Below are 16,872 nucleotides of genomic sequence, written 5' to 3' on the forward strand. Positions count from 1 at the left end.
TAGAGCTAACCCTTCCAATGGATAATACCAATGCACCTCACGTCACAGGGACTTCTTTTCAGTGGCTGAGGAACACATTTGCTGGAGCCCATCAACATCCTGCAAGAGAACAACCTCCTGCCTCAAGTCCAATAAGTCTGGCTGTGTGATGGACAGGCAGTTAGTTAAGTCTGTGTGAAAGCAGTTGGGGAATACATACATCTTTATAAATATGTAGTTTTATTGAGGTTTCCAGTTCACTTACTTGAGCGTAATCCAGTCAGTATGGCAACTGCTATATGAAATTGAGTCGTGGGTCAGCAATCGGGGCTGAATCCACCCTTTGCAAACTAAGTAAGTGCCACTACATTTTGACCAGCAAGTTAGCCAGATCAACAGACTTCTGGGCAACAGCCTGAAAGTTAACTACTGAAGTTCTGGGCCAAAAAATTCTCACTGGTAAAGGAGAAATCGGTGCCGTCCAGGAGTACGCTTGGGCTGATTCTTCACTGAGGTCACTGTTTGGTATGCACTTAGTTCTGCAAGAAGAGCCTTCCTTGTGTGATCCACGAGTCTTGAAGCCAATGGGTAATGTTATCTTTATGACTTAGACTTGATTTAAATTAAGACCTATTTAGTTATTCTTCCCAGCCATTCAAGATATATTTAATCGGCTTTACATCATCACTGTGTCTTGAAGTAGTGAACATAAGGTTTTGGAGCTGCTGGCTGAAGACCCAAACAACTATGTGCTGATAGGAGAAAGGGTGTAAGTTGCAACCCCAGCTCATTCTGGAGTTGCTACTCTGTGAGCACCTTTGATGGCCATACCTCTGCCATCTGTATTTCTACGAATTGGACTCTGCCCATCTTACTATAGGGGGCAAGAAGACTTACCAAAGCTGGAATAATTCTGTTTCTGTCAACTCCACCAGTTATGGTTTAAAAAAAAAACAAAAACAAAAAACACCACCACCACATTGGCTAGGACTCTGACTTGGGCAAAACTACTGACTCCAGATAAACAGGTTTTGTGACCTTTGGTACCAAGTCCCTGCTTCCAGAGCGTTTCAATATGTTACTAATTCTAAATATAGGAAAACTGCACCTCTGCCCATAAAAGAATCCCTACCAGTAAGCCAACCAGGCCTGCTCTTTCTCCAAGACTGGAATGCTAAAATGCTTTACAGCATACCTTCTCTCTCCCATAACAAGAAGCATAAAATTTCCAGTATGTTATAAAATTATTGGTTACATAGTCTAGTCTTTACATACAGTTAGGATTCAGACAAGACTACTTGTTGCCCTAGAATGAGTACCAGGGTAAAAATGCAAAAGTTTAGGACACACTAACTACATATTCAGGATACAGCATTAATACTCTCAATTCATAAGAGTGTTGTTAAATAAAATTGTTCAAAATTATGGCACATTACTGTAGAATCACAGAACAGTTTAGGCTTGAGGGGACCTTTGGCACTTACCTGCTCTAACACCTTGCTCAAAGCAGGGCCAACTTTGAAGACAGATCTAACTCTGAAGTCAGGACAAGACAAGTCATTATTTCCCTCTACTCAGCACCAGTGAGACTGCATCTGAGTACTGGTCCAGCACTTTGGGCTCCCCAGTGCAAGAAAGACATTGACAAACTGCAGCCAAAAGAACTGGTTTCTCCAAACAGTAGCAACTGTTTTCCTCCAATACCAGTACCAAATAAAATCAGTATCAATTTCTGACCGACCTAGTAGAGACTGTAACCTTTTTTGCCATTGGAAAATATTGTTCCTTAAGGTTCTGGGGAATAATTACATTTTGGGGCCAGAGGTATACTTGCCATTTCTGATAGTTTCTGGTTGCGCCATTCCAAAATTTTTCTATAAAATTTATATTCCAAACAGAGCCATTAGATTTTAAAGCTGATACTCCCAAACAAGGATACTTCTTGCCTTCCATATTGACTTTTACTCCCAAATCCTGACCAAATTTATATGTTTAGAGCTTCCTGGATGCAGCTTTCAAGTACATGAATTCTTTTATAAAAATGCAGCTCAGGGACATACAATTTGTTTCAGTGTCACAGTCCCCTTTCAAATGTCACAGAGAACTCTCACCATGAATAACTTGTACCTGTCTCAAGGAGATTTTCATAGACAGTACAGGAAACAAATCAGTCTTATAGCAATACCCTTGTGCAACATACCGCACTTTTATTCATTTCTGTACACCTTCAAACTTCTGCTATATGGCATATGTAATTTATGTGCAACAGTCCCTGCTTCTTTCTCAACATACTAACACTCAGGTACTCACAGAATGAAACAGCTGCATGTACCAAATTAACATCAGTTATTATAGTTTCATTAGATTCAACACAATATACATTTTAGTTGGGAATATTTCTTAACATCCTCTGTGTGAGAAAAATGGTACAATATAGCATCACTAAAAATATCTAGATATATACAAATTATACAGTAGTAGCAGCAGTATCCCATGGGTCAGGATGGCCGAGCGGTCTAAGGCGCTGCGTTCAGGTCGCAGTCTCCCCTGGAGGCGTGGGTTCGAATCCCACTTCTGACAGCTCCCTTTTTGGGCTACATCTGGCTGGCTGGTCACCAGCGGTGTTCCTCAGGGCTCAATTCTAGGGCCAGTGCTGTTCAATATATTTATCAACCATCTGGATGCAGGAGTTGAATGCACCATTAGCAAGTTTGCTGATGATACCAAACTGGGAGGTGCTGCTGACTCTTTTGAGGGACAAGAGGCCTTGCAGAGTGATCTTGATAGATTGGAGCATTGGGCTATGATTAATGGGATAAAATTTAACAAGTCCAAATGCTGGATCCTGCACCTGAGACAGAGTAATGCCAGGCACAAGTATAAATTGGGAGAGGAGTGGCTGGAGAGCAGCCCTGCAGAAAGGGATCTGGGGGTGCTGGCTGACAGCAGGCTCAATATGAGTCAGCAGTGTGCCCTGGCAGCAAGAGGGCAAAGCGCATCCTGGGGTGCATCAAACACAGCATAACCAGCTGGTCAAAAGAGGTGATTATCCCGCTGTATTCAGTGTTGGTGCGGCCTCACCTTGAATACTGTATGCAGTTCTGGGCCCCACAATTTAAGAAGGATGTTCAGGTCCTTGAGTGTGTCCAGAGAGGGGCAACAAAGCTGGTGGAAGGGCTGGAAGGCATGTCCTATGAAGGACTTTGGGTTTGTCTAGTTTGGAGAGAAGGAGGCTGAAAGGCCACCTTGTTGCTCTCTACAGCTTCCTGAGGAGGGGAAGTGGAGAGGGAGGTGCTGAGCTTTTCTCCCTGGGATCCAGTGATAGGACACGTGGGAATGGTTCAAAGCTGCACCAGGGGAGGTTTAGACTGGACATTAGGAAGCATTTCTTTACCAAGAGGGTGGTCAAACCCTGGAACAGGCTTCCTAGAGAGGTGGTCGATGCCCCAAGCCTGTCAGTGTTTGAGAGGCATTTGGACAATGCCCTTACTAACGTGCTTTAACTTTTGGTCGGCCCTGAAGTGGTCAGGCAGTTGGACTAGATGATCATTGTAGGACCCTTCCACTGAAATATTCTATTCTATTCTATTCTATTCTATTCTATTCTATTCTAAAAAAAACCCTAGGGTCTTAAATTAAAATGGGAGATCTAATTGTCTCAGCCTAAAGAAGGGTGCAGTTCAGAATCCAACCCCCAAAATTTGGTGGAATTTCTGTGTCCTCCCCACTACCATGCCTGCACTAGCCCTGCTTCTTCCCTGCACTAGCTCAATGCTGGATATCAAGCTATATGCCTCACTGACGTTGCAAGAAACATTACTCCCCCAAGCTGATCTTCTGCTGCATTAGGGATTGGGACCCACCTGCCAGGCAATCACCTGGCAAGCTGTGGCACTTGCTTAAGTGGCAAGAGCAGGTGAGTGAGTGGAGCAGAGCATGAGAGGAAGAAGCCAGAATCTCCCTTCCTCCCTCTCTCCCTCCCTTCCCCCCTTTTGCCAGAGGTGAGCTGTTATTTTGGCTCCAGATGTTTCTTAAAACTATAGCTTCCATCTCAAAACTAGCTTTTTAAAAAATTATTATTATTATTTTCTTTTAACTTGTTCTCCCAATTACTTTGGATATTGCATTATGTTCTTGTTTTGTTAAAATTTAAAAACCTCTCAAAAGCTGTACAAATCAGTAAATGCATTAAATTTTCACATTACATATTTAGAGTTAAGTATGCATTAAGTGACATTCTGGAATACAAAGTATTTCTGAAAAACAAGGTCACAAACATCAGTCACAAGAACATTCTTCCCATGAATGAGGTGGAAGACTAGGATTTTTAGCGCCATAAACTGTAAATGTTACATATCCAGTACTGCAAACGCTCAGCAGATATGCAGTAATGACCTCTGAACACACATAGCACTAGTTCGTTATAAATTTGCAGCTAAAAAAGATGAATTAATGAATTATTTCAGAGAAAGAAACAGAGGGAGTGGTTTAATTATCTGATATTAACACAGATGCTGACAAAGGTAACTAATGCTTTCCAGCTGCAAATGCTACCAAACATTCCTTGAGTAGAGTTGTTTACCTACACAAAATACTTATCTACCATACCTTGTGTACAGAAGATACGTATCTGTTTTTCTCCAGAACCTTAACCCATGGGGTGGTGTTAACCCACCCGTTCTTACTAGGCAAGCAGCACTACAGTCCGTCAACATATACAGGGATGTTTTGCAGAACATCCTTGCAGAAAGCAATGTTAAGATCACCATCTCCTGAACTGTTAATGCTCAATCAGTATTTAATTCCGTGTTCCAGACAGCAGTTCTACCAGTACTGGAATTCTGAAAGCAGCACATTTGCCTGCTATGAATGCACAGCAAGTCCGGCGTGTTTGGGTCTGCCAGACATACAACAAAATCAATAGGCAGCTGCCTAAAGCAGGAATCCACAGCTGTAAGTTGCAGGGTGCAGGGCTGGCTGGTCTTCCTGGGGGATCCATTTTGGATGGAAACCTGAAATCAGCATCCTGGTTGTTTATAGTCTTTCAAGTCCCACCAGCACAATTTACAAAAGTAGTGTATTATCTACCTTACACAAGCATCAATCCAAGTATTATTAGAAGTTATTTGATCTAAACTGATAGTGTAGACTCTTCCTAATGTTTGAGGAAAAAATATAACAGATAGAGGTACATATATAGAGAGATATATATAAAAACCATGAAATAATTGTATGTCACAAGCAAAACAGCAACTTTGAAGTCTAGAACCTCTTTAGCTTCATTTCAATTATAAAGTGAATATTGAGATCATGTAAATCAGAACAGATGTACCTACAGTATTTGAGATGGCTTAAAGCATCCTAGAAACTACTAGTGAGAAGGCATTCACTAAATAGATTATGCATTCAAACACCTATTCAGAACTGTCGCTTTTTTCTACAGTCCCTTCCTAACCCTACTTTAATCCCCATTGAGAGGCTTGCATGGGTGGAGAGAGAGAGAACTGCACGGGGCTCCAGTCACCATTCAGGATAAGAAAAACCCTAACTCCAATGGGAGTTCACAAGTTACTTCAGTGGTCCTTGGATTTCATCCCCTGATTCAAATCTCCATTTTGGACAAGGCTGCACGGGAGCTGCTGGACCTATGAAACAGCAGCAACGTAACAGAATGCACAGAGCCACGCATTAAAAAGTCTGCAGCCATGAGCTCTGCATAGCTTGTAGTTAACAGCATTTCCCTTCTAGTAACATTGTCATGGGTGAATTAGGTATGCAGATGAGATTTCATTTGGATTTTCAATATAATTACATAATAAAACACAATATTCTGCCAAGTCAAGTCTTCCATATTCAAAGACTATAATAATGGACAAAACAAAAGAGGGAGAGGAAGGGTTAAATCCAAGGCCATCATAAACAACAAAGACCACAGGATTTCATCGAGAAATCCCTGTAGAAAGTTCAATTCCTTGTTCTCTAGCAGATCATTTATCCTGAATTAAAGGCCTGCACAGAACAAAAAATGTGCCTAATACTTTGTTAATATGTTATGTAGGCTACAGTCACTATTGAGAATATGCACCCAACAGCAGCAAAGCACACGTTAACTGATAGTAATGATTTCTGTGAAGACAGTCTCTTCCTATAAATTGGCTTTCAGAAACTTTCACAAGATGGAGTGCACAGAATCTAGAGAGGCATTTGAGGGAAAGAAGAACAATTATTTTTTAAAAAACCTGATTATCAGTATGTATGCTATTTCATAATCACATGCCAATATCTCCACTCTTTTATATACACGTTGTTTAGTGAGGCTAGGTTCAAACTCTTCCTGTGAATATGTTCAGCTCTCTAGTCAATTTAATACCAAAATAACCATATTAGCTAGACAGGATGCCCAGACTTAAATAACTTCCATTATTAAAGGAAGCGCATGATCGACTTTTTCTGAGATTAAAACTGCATAAATCTTAGCCATTGCTAGTCACAAGGACTGAGACCAAACTCTAAACATTTGCATATGCTGCGAATATTTCCTGTGAGAAAATGTCACAGGGCGAGAAGTACAGTACCACAAGCAGCTCAGAAATCTTTTATCTCTCTGGAGTGGTACACAAGGGAGTGCTTCTGGTAAATAAGATACAGAGAATGACAAATCTTTTTTTTTTTTTTTTTAAGAAAGGAACTATACACTTTTTCAAGCAAACATATTTCAGGATGCCAATGCAAACAGGAGGTAAAAGCACAACAGAAAGATGTTGTGCTTTACCAAAGGAGCAGTTTTCTTTCAGCAAGCCTCTATTAAATACAATCTCTCAATTAATAAGGAATAAGGATTGCCTTATTCCTGTGCGGCAGCTGCAGCCAGAGCTGTACCTGTGAGCAGAGCCCTTATTGACCAGCAGGGGAAAGAACAGAGGCAGATCCCACACCCTATGTGAAATCCCCCTGAAGGGGTTTCAGGGAAATAGGTAATTTTATGGGCAAGCTGGGCTTCTACCATTACTGCACCATCATACATGAGAGGATATGGCCACATAGTATTTTTTCCTTCATATAAAATTTTCTCCAGCAAACAAATGGCTATCACCAAACTTTTCTCATCCTGGTTTTATGAATGTTGCCCATGGACCAGAGGAGAATACAGCAAGGGAGAGACCATCTCATTATATGCTCATCACAAAGTGTAACAGATACCCAGATCTTTATAATAAATACCCAGATTTTTTAGCAGGGCCTGTTGCGACAGGACAAGGGGGAATGGCTTTAACCTAAAGGGGGGTAGATTGAGACTAGATAGAAGGAAGAAATGTTTTACGCTGAGGGTGGTGAAACACTGGCACAGGTTGCCCAGAGAGGTGGTGGATGCCCCATCCCTGGAGACATTCCAGGTCAGGTTGGACGGGGCTCTGAGCAACCTGATCTAGTTGAAGATGTCCCTGCCCACGGCAGGGGGGTTGGACTAGAAGACCTTTAGAGGTCCCTTCCAACCCAAACTATTCTATGATCTGATCAGTGCTTATTACTCAGCATGAGTGACTGAACGACTGAAATGTATAGAAACTGCCTCCAGTATTTCTCTCCTGACACCAAATCCACACATCACTTTGAAAAGAATTAGATGAAGTTCAGCCAAGTATACGCTAAGTAGGTGGACACTGAGGGAGTTTTGAGATATCTCATTACTTCTACTGCTCATTAGTGGATAGGACAGTATACTTCCAAAACCTCGTGGTGTTCAAAGATTTTTTTAAAAACAGAAGTAAAAGGAATAATCAGGATACCATGGCTCACCTGCTCCCTTTGTCATTGAAACAAGCCTACACTGGCAGTTCAAAGCATGTCTGAAATTGCGTTTATCTTACTGAGAAACAATCCATTACCAGCAGCTAATGATCTTTTCTGCCCTAATGAATCTACCTTGAAAGGAATCTACCTAGGGCTCCGTGCTGTTCACAGTTATTAAAACATGAAAGCTGGACTAACTCTGCTGAGGACATTGATGGTTAACTCTGATGTCAATTAAATGTCAGCTGAACTGGAATCAATTCAGACAATGCAAGTTTATCCTTGTATTAAAGATGATGTATGCAGAAGCTCTTCTCTCACTGCAGGGGTCCCGGATCTCTACTGGTATCAGCCACACTGCAGAGTGGCAGGCCCAAAGGGCAGCTTTGGTATGAGGAACACGGGTGCCTGGGAAGTGTAAATAACACATAGCTGTTTCTGATAGCATAAAGACGCTTGTGATAGCACAGGCAGAAACCTACCTGCTGCAAGCCAAGCTTGCACGTCGATCTCCTGTGGACAGACATCATCACAACATGGGTGTTGTGGTTTAACCCGGCAGGGAGCTAAACACCACACAGCCATTCGCTCACTACCCCCCCACCAGAGGGATGGGGGAGAGAATCGGGGAAAAAAAAGTAAAATTTGTGGGTTGAGATAAAGACAGTTTAAAAGGACAGAAAAGGAAGGGAAAATAATAATAATAATAATGATAAAAGAATACAAAAAGCAAGTGATGCACAATGCAATTGCTCACCACCTGCTGACTGATGCCCAGCCAGTCCCCGAGCAGCGGTCACCGCCCCCTGGCCAACTCCCCCAGTTTATGTACTGAGCATGACGTCCCATGGTATGCAATATCCCTTTGGCCAGTTTGGGTCAGCTGTCCTGGCTGTGCCCCCTCCCAGCTTCTTGTGCACCTCCAGCCTTCTCAGTCAGTAGAGCATGGGAAGCTGAGAAGTCCTTGACTAGTGTAAGCACTGCTTAGCAACAACTAAAACATCGGTGTGTTATCAACTTTATTCTCATACTAAATCCAAAATGCAGCACTATACCAGCTCCTAGGAAGAAAATTAACTCTGTCCCTGCCGAAACCAGGACAATGGGGCAGCTTGTTATTCTTTCTGCTGCTAGTGCTTTTCATAACACATGCAAATGATTGAAAAAAACAGTATTTATTTGTAGGTATGCCTGTCCTGAAGCCAGTCTTGCTCCACTTGTAAAAGTCACATTCCCCTTTGAAAGGTAATGCTGTCCTTTTACTGTGGGCCAATCCACTGGCTGTTTGCTGCTAGAAATATTCACCCTTACCTCAAGAGTGGTAATTTCACACTCGTGTTTAACTGGAATTAATTTATTTTCCTGTTCCTTCAGTGGTAGTGCTAGGCTCTGACAGCTCCTGCTCTCCCCAACACAGAACAGCATTAGTGGATGGTCCCTGTCGCTGCTGCACAGCTACAGAGACTCCCCACCAAAGCACCCAGGTACTTTAATGCCTCCTCAAAGAGGAGAGCCCACAAGCCTTACATCATACAACCTCTAAGAAAACAAAACTACATGCTTTCCCACCTTTCTCTCTCATTAACTAAAATGAGTGGTTAAACATTGGAACAGGCTGCCCAGGGAAGTGGTTGAGTCCCCATCCCTGGAGGTATTTAAAAGACGAGTAGATGAGGCACTTAGGGACATGGTTTAATGGACATGGTGGTGTTGGGTCGATGGTTGGACTCGATGATCTTAGAGGTCTTTTCCAACCTCAGTGATTCTCTGATTCTATGATTCTATGAGGAGCAGAGCTGTATTGCAGCCTTGTGGCAATCAGCACCGGGCAAAGCAGAAGATACCCAAGCAACAGCAGTATCGAGATCCTTTACTCAGTACTTGATGTGGGGTTCACTGAACAACAATAATAAAAAATACCTCTGCATTGCCATGTACAATTTTGCTTACCTCCCTTTTTATATGAGAAACTGAATTTTAAGGAGAGATTATAAACAACAACTGGAATATAATAAATAAACTGCAAATGTCTATAAACCTGCCTCTTTATCTGACTGGTGTCAGTTCAGGTAAAATAAAAATTACAATCTCTACGTAAGGAAAGTTATATAAGTAGGTGAGTGGGTTTAAAAACAAAACACAGATCTCAGAAAGTTATATTCACCTGTCAAAGCAAGTAAACTACCAGATGAAAGGGAGGCTAGGTCTGAATATGATTAAAGCCTTATTTTTTTCCCCAAAGAGCACGGATTTAGACTTGCTGAAGTCTGCATATTTAAAATACACAATAATAAAGGTGAGCTATTGAGTCATCACCGATTATTTAAAAAGAGCAAACTATTTATAAAGAAAGTGACATTTATAAAGAAAGACAAGAAGGACTCACAGTTGAAGAAGAAGCAGTCTTTGGGGTTTGGAGGGTCTTTTTTGTTTTTCTAACTTAATTTACTTTGCTTCATCTCCATTTCTAACTTCAGAAGTACCACACTTCAAATCTTTCCTTTTTGGCTTCTCCTATTGTGGCCTTTAGAGTTTGTGGCAAACCTTTCACACACCTTAACAAGATGTCAACTGTTAATGCAATAGTCCTATCTATTAAACAGGTGAACCTAAATAAGTGTTATAACACAAATTGAAGCCTCCCAGCTGCCCAGCAGGCAAATGTGACAAACATCAACTTGTTTAGCTCTTTGGATAATGTTGGGTGCCCAACAAGTGGACTAGACGCAGTTAAAATTAAGAGGAAGCTGTGTTGAGTTTTCATAGAGAAGAGGTGAGCACAGGGCACGAGTCTGCCTTGGCTTTGGCTGCTGAGCCCCACCAGCAGCCCAGGTGGATCAGGCTGGCGACACTGGCGTTGGCCAGATTTCCAGCATCTCTGCCCTGAGTTACAATGCCCATAGGAAAAACATGGCTCAATGTCGGGACTCTCCCTGGGCTGCCCTTCAGGGATTGCAGGACTAGCTGCATTGCTTTAACACCCTCTCCTAAATAACCTCTCCTCCATAATTAGACTTGCTCCTCATCTGCAGTCTATCCCAGTATCCTCTTAATACACACAAGAACACTGATGCTGGATCAGACCAATGGTCAGCCTAGCTCAGCATCCTCTGGGACGGTGGCCAAGACCAGCCCTAAGGGAGAAATCAATACAGACAGTGGCAAAGAGCAGGACAAACAGTAGGACAAAGCTTCCCTGCTCCCGGCAATTTGGGGTTCAGAGGCTTCATAATGTAGAGGCTTGCCAATGTGACGCCCATCCACAAGAAGGGCCGGAAGGAGGATCCGGGGAACTACAGGCCTGTCAGCCTGACCTCGGTGCCGGGGAAGATTATGGAGCGGCTCATCTTGAGGGCGCTCACAAGGCATGAGCGGGACAACCAGGGGATCCGGCCTAGCCAGCACGGGTTCATGAGAGGCAGGTCCTGCTTGACCAACCTGATCTCCTTCTATGACCAGGTGACCCGCCTAGTGGATGAGGGAAAGGCTGTGGATGTGGTCTACCTGGACTTCAGCAAGGCCTTTGACACTGTCTCCCACAGCATTCTCCTAGAGAAGCTGGCGGCTCACGGCTTAGACAGGTGGACTCTGCGCTGGGTCAAAAACTGGCTGGACGGCCGGGCCCAGAGAGTTGTGGTGAATGGAGTTACATCCAGTTGGCGGCCGGTCACGAGCGGTGTTCCCCAGGGCTCAGTACTGGGGCCGGTCTTGTTCAATATCTTTATTGATGATCTGGATGAGGGGATTGAGTGCACCCTCAGTAAGTTTGCAGACGACACCAAGTTGGGTGGGAGTGTTGATCTGCTCGAGGGTAGGAAGGCTCTGCAGAGGGACCTGGACAGGCTGGATGGATGGGCCCAGGCCAACTGTATGAGGTTCAACAAGGCCAAGTGCCGGGTCCTGCACTTCGGCCACAACAACCCCATGCAGCGCTACAGGCTTGGGGAAGAGTGGCTGAAAAGCTGCCTGGCGGAAAAGGACCTGGGGGTGTTGGTCGACAGCCGGCTGAACATGAGCCGGCAGTGTGCCCAGGCGGCCAAGAAGGCCAATGGCATCCTGGCCTGTATCAGAAATAGTGTGGCCAGCAGGACTAGGGAAGTGATTGTGCCCCTGTACTCGGCCCTGGTGAGGCCGCACCTCGAATACTGTGTTCAGTTTTGGGCCCCTCACTACAAGAAGGATGTTGAGGTGCTGGAGCGTGTCCAGAGAAGGGCAACGAGGCTGGTGAGGGGTCTGGAGCACAAGTCTTATGAGGAGCGGCTGAGGGAACTGGGACTGTTCAGCCTGGAGAAAAGGAGGCTGAGGGGAGACCTCATCGCTCTCTACAACTACCTGAAAGGAGGTTGTAGCGAGGTGGGTGTTGGTCTTTTCTCCGAAGTAACAAGCGATAGGACGAGAGGAAATGGCCTGAAGTTGCGGCAGGGGAGGTTTAGATTGGATGTAAGGAAAAATGTCTTTACTGAAAGAGTGGTGAAACATTGGAACAGGCTGCCCAGGGAAGTGGTGGAGTCCCCATCCCTGGAGGTATTTAAAAGACGTGTAGATGAGGCGCTTAGGGACGTGGTTTAGTGGGCCTGGTGGTGTTGGGTTGACGGTTGGACTCGATGATCTTAGAGGTCTTTTCCAACCTCAATGATTCTATGATTTGTGGTTCATAGCCTGCAACAGACTGCAGAGTCACGGAGGCTGGTGCGGACCTCTGGGGATCCTCCATTCCATCCTCCTGCTCAGAGCCGGCTCAGCTGCAGCAGATTGCTCAGGGACATAACCAGTCGGGTTTTGATTATGAGGACTATCAAGAAGGACTACAGAGCCTGGGAGCGGCGGTAAGGGACTTGGGAGCACAGGTAGCTTTTCCATCAATCCTGGCGGTCACAGGGAAGGGGTTTGAAAGGGCCAGTTGAATCTGGCGAGTCAACAAATGGTTACGGCACTGGTGCCACAGCCAGGGGTTCGGCTACTTAGACCATGGGACTCTCTTTGAGAAACCTGGTCTACTGGGGGCTGACGGGGTCCATCTGTCAGAGAAGGGGAAGAGCATCTTTGGTCATAGGCTTGCCAAGCTGGTGAAGAGGGCTTTAAACTAGAGATGCCGGGGGACGGGAACCTCAATCCATCCCACTCCTACCAGTTTGATGCCAGGGCCAGCAATTGATGCCCAGAGCCTGGAGGAGGATCACAGGTCAGCAGGAGAGCGCCTGAAGAGCAGCACAAAGGAACTCCAGCCAGTGAGACAGCTTCATCGGGGGCCCAACTTAAATGCCTCTATGCAAACACATGTAGCATGGGGAATAAACAAGAGGAGTTAAGAGACGTGCGCACGCCTGCAGGGCTACGACCTTATTGGCATCACGGAGACGTGGTGGGATGGCTCCTATGATTGGAATGTTGGGGTGGAGGGATACAGGCTCTTTAGGAAGGACAGGCAGGGGAGATGAGGAGGGGGTGTCACCCTCTATGCCGATGACCAGCTGGAGCGCATGAAGCTCTGCCTGGGGATGGATGAGGAGCCGACCGAGAGCTTATGGGTCAGGATTAAAGGGAAGGCAGGGACAGGTGACACTACGGTGGGGGTCTGCTACAGGCCACCCGACCAGGAAGACTGAGCGGATGAGGCCCTCTATAGACAGATAGGAGCAGCCTCACGCTCACAAGCCCTGGTCCTCATGGGGGACTTCAACCACCCCGATATCTGTTGGAGGGACAACACGGCAGGGCATAAGCAATCCGGAAGGTTCCTGGAATGTGTTGACGATAACCTCCTTCTCCAAGTGGTAGAGGAGCCAACGAGGAGAGGTGTTATGCTGGACCTTGTTCTCACCAACAAGGAGGGGCTGGTGGGGAATGTGAAGCTCAAGGGCAGCCTGGGCTGCAGAGACCACAAAATGGTGGAGTTCAAAATCCTTAGGGCACCAAGGAGGGCGCACAGCAAGCTCACTACCCTGGACTTCAGGAGAGCAGACTTTGGCCTCTTCAGGGATCTCCTTGGTAGAGTGCCATGGGACAAAGACCTGGAGGAAAGAGGGGCCCAAGAAAGCTGGGTAATATTCCAGGATCACCTCCTTCAAGCTCAGGAGCAATGCGTCCCAACAAAGAGGAAGTCAGGCAAAAACACCAGGAGGCCTGCATGGATGAACAAGGAGCTCCAGGGCAAACTCAAACACAAAAAGGAAGCCTACAGAGGGTGGAAGCAAGGACAGGTAGCCTGGGAGGAATACAGAGAAATTGTCTGAGCAGCCAGGGATCAGGTTAGGAAAGCTAAAGCCCTGATAGAATTAAATCTGGCCAGGGACATCAAGGGCAACAAGAAAAGCTTCTATAGGTACGTCAGGGATAAAAGGGAAGACAAGGGAAAACATGGGCCCTCTCCAGAACGAAACGGGAGACCTGGTTACCCAGGATACGGAGAAGGTGGAGGTACTCTGCCTTTTTTGCCTCGGCCTTCACCAGCAAGTGCTCGAGCCTCACCACCAAGCCGCAGAAGGCAAAGGCAGGGACTGGGAGAAGGAAGAGCCGCCCACTGTGGGAGAACATCATGTTCGAGAGACGAGAAGGTGCACAAGTCCATGGGACCTGATGAGATCCATCCACGGGTCCTGAAGGAACTGGCAGATGAAGTTGCTAAGCCACTATCCATCCTATTTGAGAAGTCGTGGCAGTCCGGTGAAGTTCCCACTGACTGCGAAAGGGGAAACATAACCCCCATTTTTAAAAAGGGAAAAAAGGAAGACCCAGGGAACTACAGGCCAGTTAGTCTCACCTCTGTGCCCGGGAAGATCATGGAACAGATCCTCCTGGAAGCTATGCTAAGGCACATGGAGGACAGGGAGCTGATTCGAGACAGCCAGCATGGCTTCACCAAGGGTGAGTCCTGCCTGACCAACCCAGTGGCCTTCTGTGATGGAGTGACCACATCAGTGGACACGGGAAGGGCTACAGATGTCGTCTACCTGGACCTCTGTAAGGCCTTTGACACGGTCCCCCACAACATCCTTCTCTCTAAGCTGGAGAGGTATGGATTTGATGGGTGGACTGTCCGGTGGGTGAGGAATTGGTAGATGGTCGCATCCAGAGGGTCAACGGCTCAATGTCCAGATGGAGATCGGTGGAGAGTGGCATCCCACAGGGGTCCATATTGGGACCAGTACTGTTTAATATCTTCATCAATGACATAGACAGTGGGATCGAGCTCACCCTCAGCAAGTTTGCAGATGACACCAAGCCGAGTGGTGCGGTTCACACGCCAGAGGGACGGGATGCCATCCAGAGGGACCTGGACAAGCTCAAGAAGTGGGCCTGTGTGAACCTCATGAGGTTTAACAAGGCCAAGTGCAAGGTCCTGCACCTGGGTCGGGGCAACCCCCGGTATCACTACAGGCTGGGGGATGAAGGGATTGAGAGCAGCCCGGCGGAGAAGGACTTGGGGGTACTGGTGGATGAAAAGCTGGACATGAGCCAGCAATGTGCGCTCGCAGCCCAGAAGGCCAATCGTATCCTGGGCTGCATCAAAAGAAGCGTGGCCAGCAGGTCGAGGGAGGTGATTCTGCCCCTCTACTCTGCTCTGGGGAGACCCCACCTGCATGCAGCTCTGGAGTCCTCAGCATAAGAAAGACATGAACCTGTTGGAGGAGGTCCAGAAGAGGGCCACGAAAATGATCAGGGGGATGGAACACCTCTCCTATGAAGAAAGGCTGAGAGAGTTGGGGTTGTTCAGCCTGAAGAAGAGAAGGCTTCGGGGAGACCTTATTGCAGCCTATCAGTACTTAAAGGGGGCTTATAAAAAAGATGGCAACAGACTTTTTGGCAGGGCCTGTTGCGACAGGACAAGGGGGAATGGCTTTAACCTAAAGGGGGGTAGATTGAGACTAGATAGAAGGAAGACATTTTTTACGCTGAGGGTGGTGAAACACTGGCACAGGTTGCCCAGAGAGGTGGTGGATGCCCCATCCCTGGAAACATTCCAGGTCAGGTTGGACGGGGCTCTGAGTAACCTGATCTAGTTGAAGATGTCCCTGCCCACGGCAGGGGGGTTGGACTAGATGACCTTTAGACGTCACTTCCAACCCAAACTATTCTATGATTCTATGATTATCTCTCAGGATAGAGACTATACAACTTCATGGCAACCTCTTCCAGTGTTTGACCACCTTCACATTAAAAACAGTTTCTTCTTACATTTCCTGAACATTTTAGCATTCACATGCTGCTGCAACAAATTCCAGGGCCTGCCTATGCACTGCCTGAAGAGCTGCATGCAAGCCTGGTGTATGGGGTGGGGATTATAATAAGGGCAATGTTTCTCATGTGTCGCTACACTCTGCACAGGACTACTGCTCTAACTTAATGTGAAGTGGTGATCTTACAGAGGTTTTAAGGCCACAGCAAAGGTCTTAAGACCAAAGCATTCATTACTTTTATTGGAATACTCTGAAATACTTCAATTTTCTGGGTTATGGTATTTCTCCATGTTGTCCATAAGGATTCCTTTCTCTGTCGGGCTTTCTCATCAGTAGTTGAGGCATCTAGCATTGCTCCATAATACCCAGAGAAACAAGGTAATTCTGTTTATAACTAGTTTCTGATAATAAATGCCAAACTATTTCTCATCTCTCAGATTAGAAAAAGTCAGGCAAAATGCAATGATTTGCCAAAAGGTAAATAACCTTTTGATGGCATCTTCCATTCTTGGAACTATTCTCCTAAATAGCTTTTTTGCTCTTATGACGCATCTGTTGCATTTATTTCTCCCCTTCCCATGAGACTCCCCATCTGCTGTATACATCTGAAATGGCATCAGATAACTCATGCTAAGAAAGCAGCTTTATCTATTCCAGTCTTCAGATTCACTTTTTCATAAACATCAGCAGGAATAGAGAAAGATATTAGGAAATCAGACCTAGAATTCTGTGTTCAGAAAATAACCTTGTCCATTTTAAGAAACAAACAAAAAAAATGGGGTTTTGGGGATGAGGGAAGGTTTCATCTGACAGTACAGTTCACAGGAGAATATGCATTTAAAATGAGATGAATAGAAGGAGCTGACCAATCACTCGTCATACAGAGGAACAAAAGAGTCCGCCATGATAAGGCTTAAGCCACTGG

At 45.6% G+C, this 16,872-nt stretch overlaps 1 protein-coding gene and 1 non-coding gene across 6 annotated transcripts in view; one reads left to right on the plus strand and one right to left on the minus strand.

The window, feature by feature from the left end:
• The window catches only part of OXR1 (oxidation resistance 1), a 305,203-nt gene that overhangs the window by 232,136 nt on the left and 56,195 nt on the right, over positions 1–16,872 (minus strand). The gene's annotated exons all lie outside the window — the stretch shown is intronic.
• TRNAL-CAG (transfer RNA leucine (anticodon CAG)) lies at positions 2,477–2,559 on the plus strand. Its single transcript has one exon. It is a non-coding gene; the product is annotated as a tRNA-Leu (tRNA).

Source organism: Aptenodytes patagonicus, chromosome 2, assembly GCF_965638725.1.
Source record: "Aptenodytes patagonicus chromosome 2, bAptPat1.pri.cur, whole genome shotgun sequence".
Classification (NCBI taxonomy): Eukaryota; Metazoa; Chordata; class Aves; order Sphenisciformes; family Spheniscidae; genus Aptenodytes; species Aptenodytes patagonicus.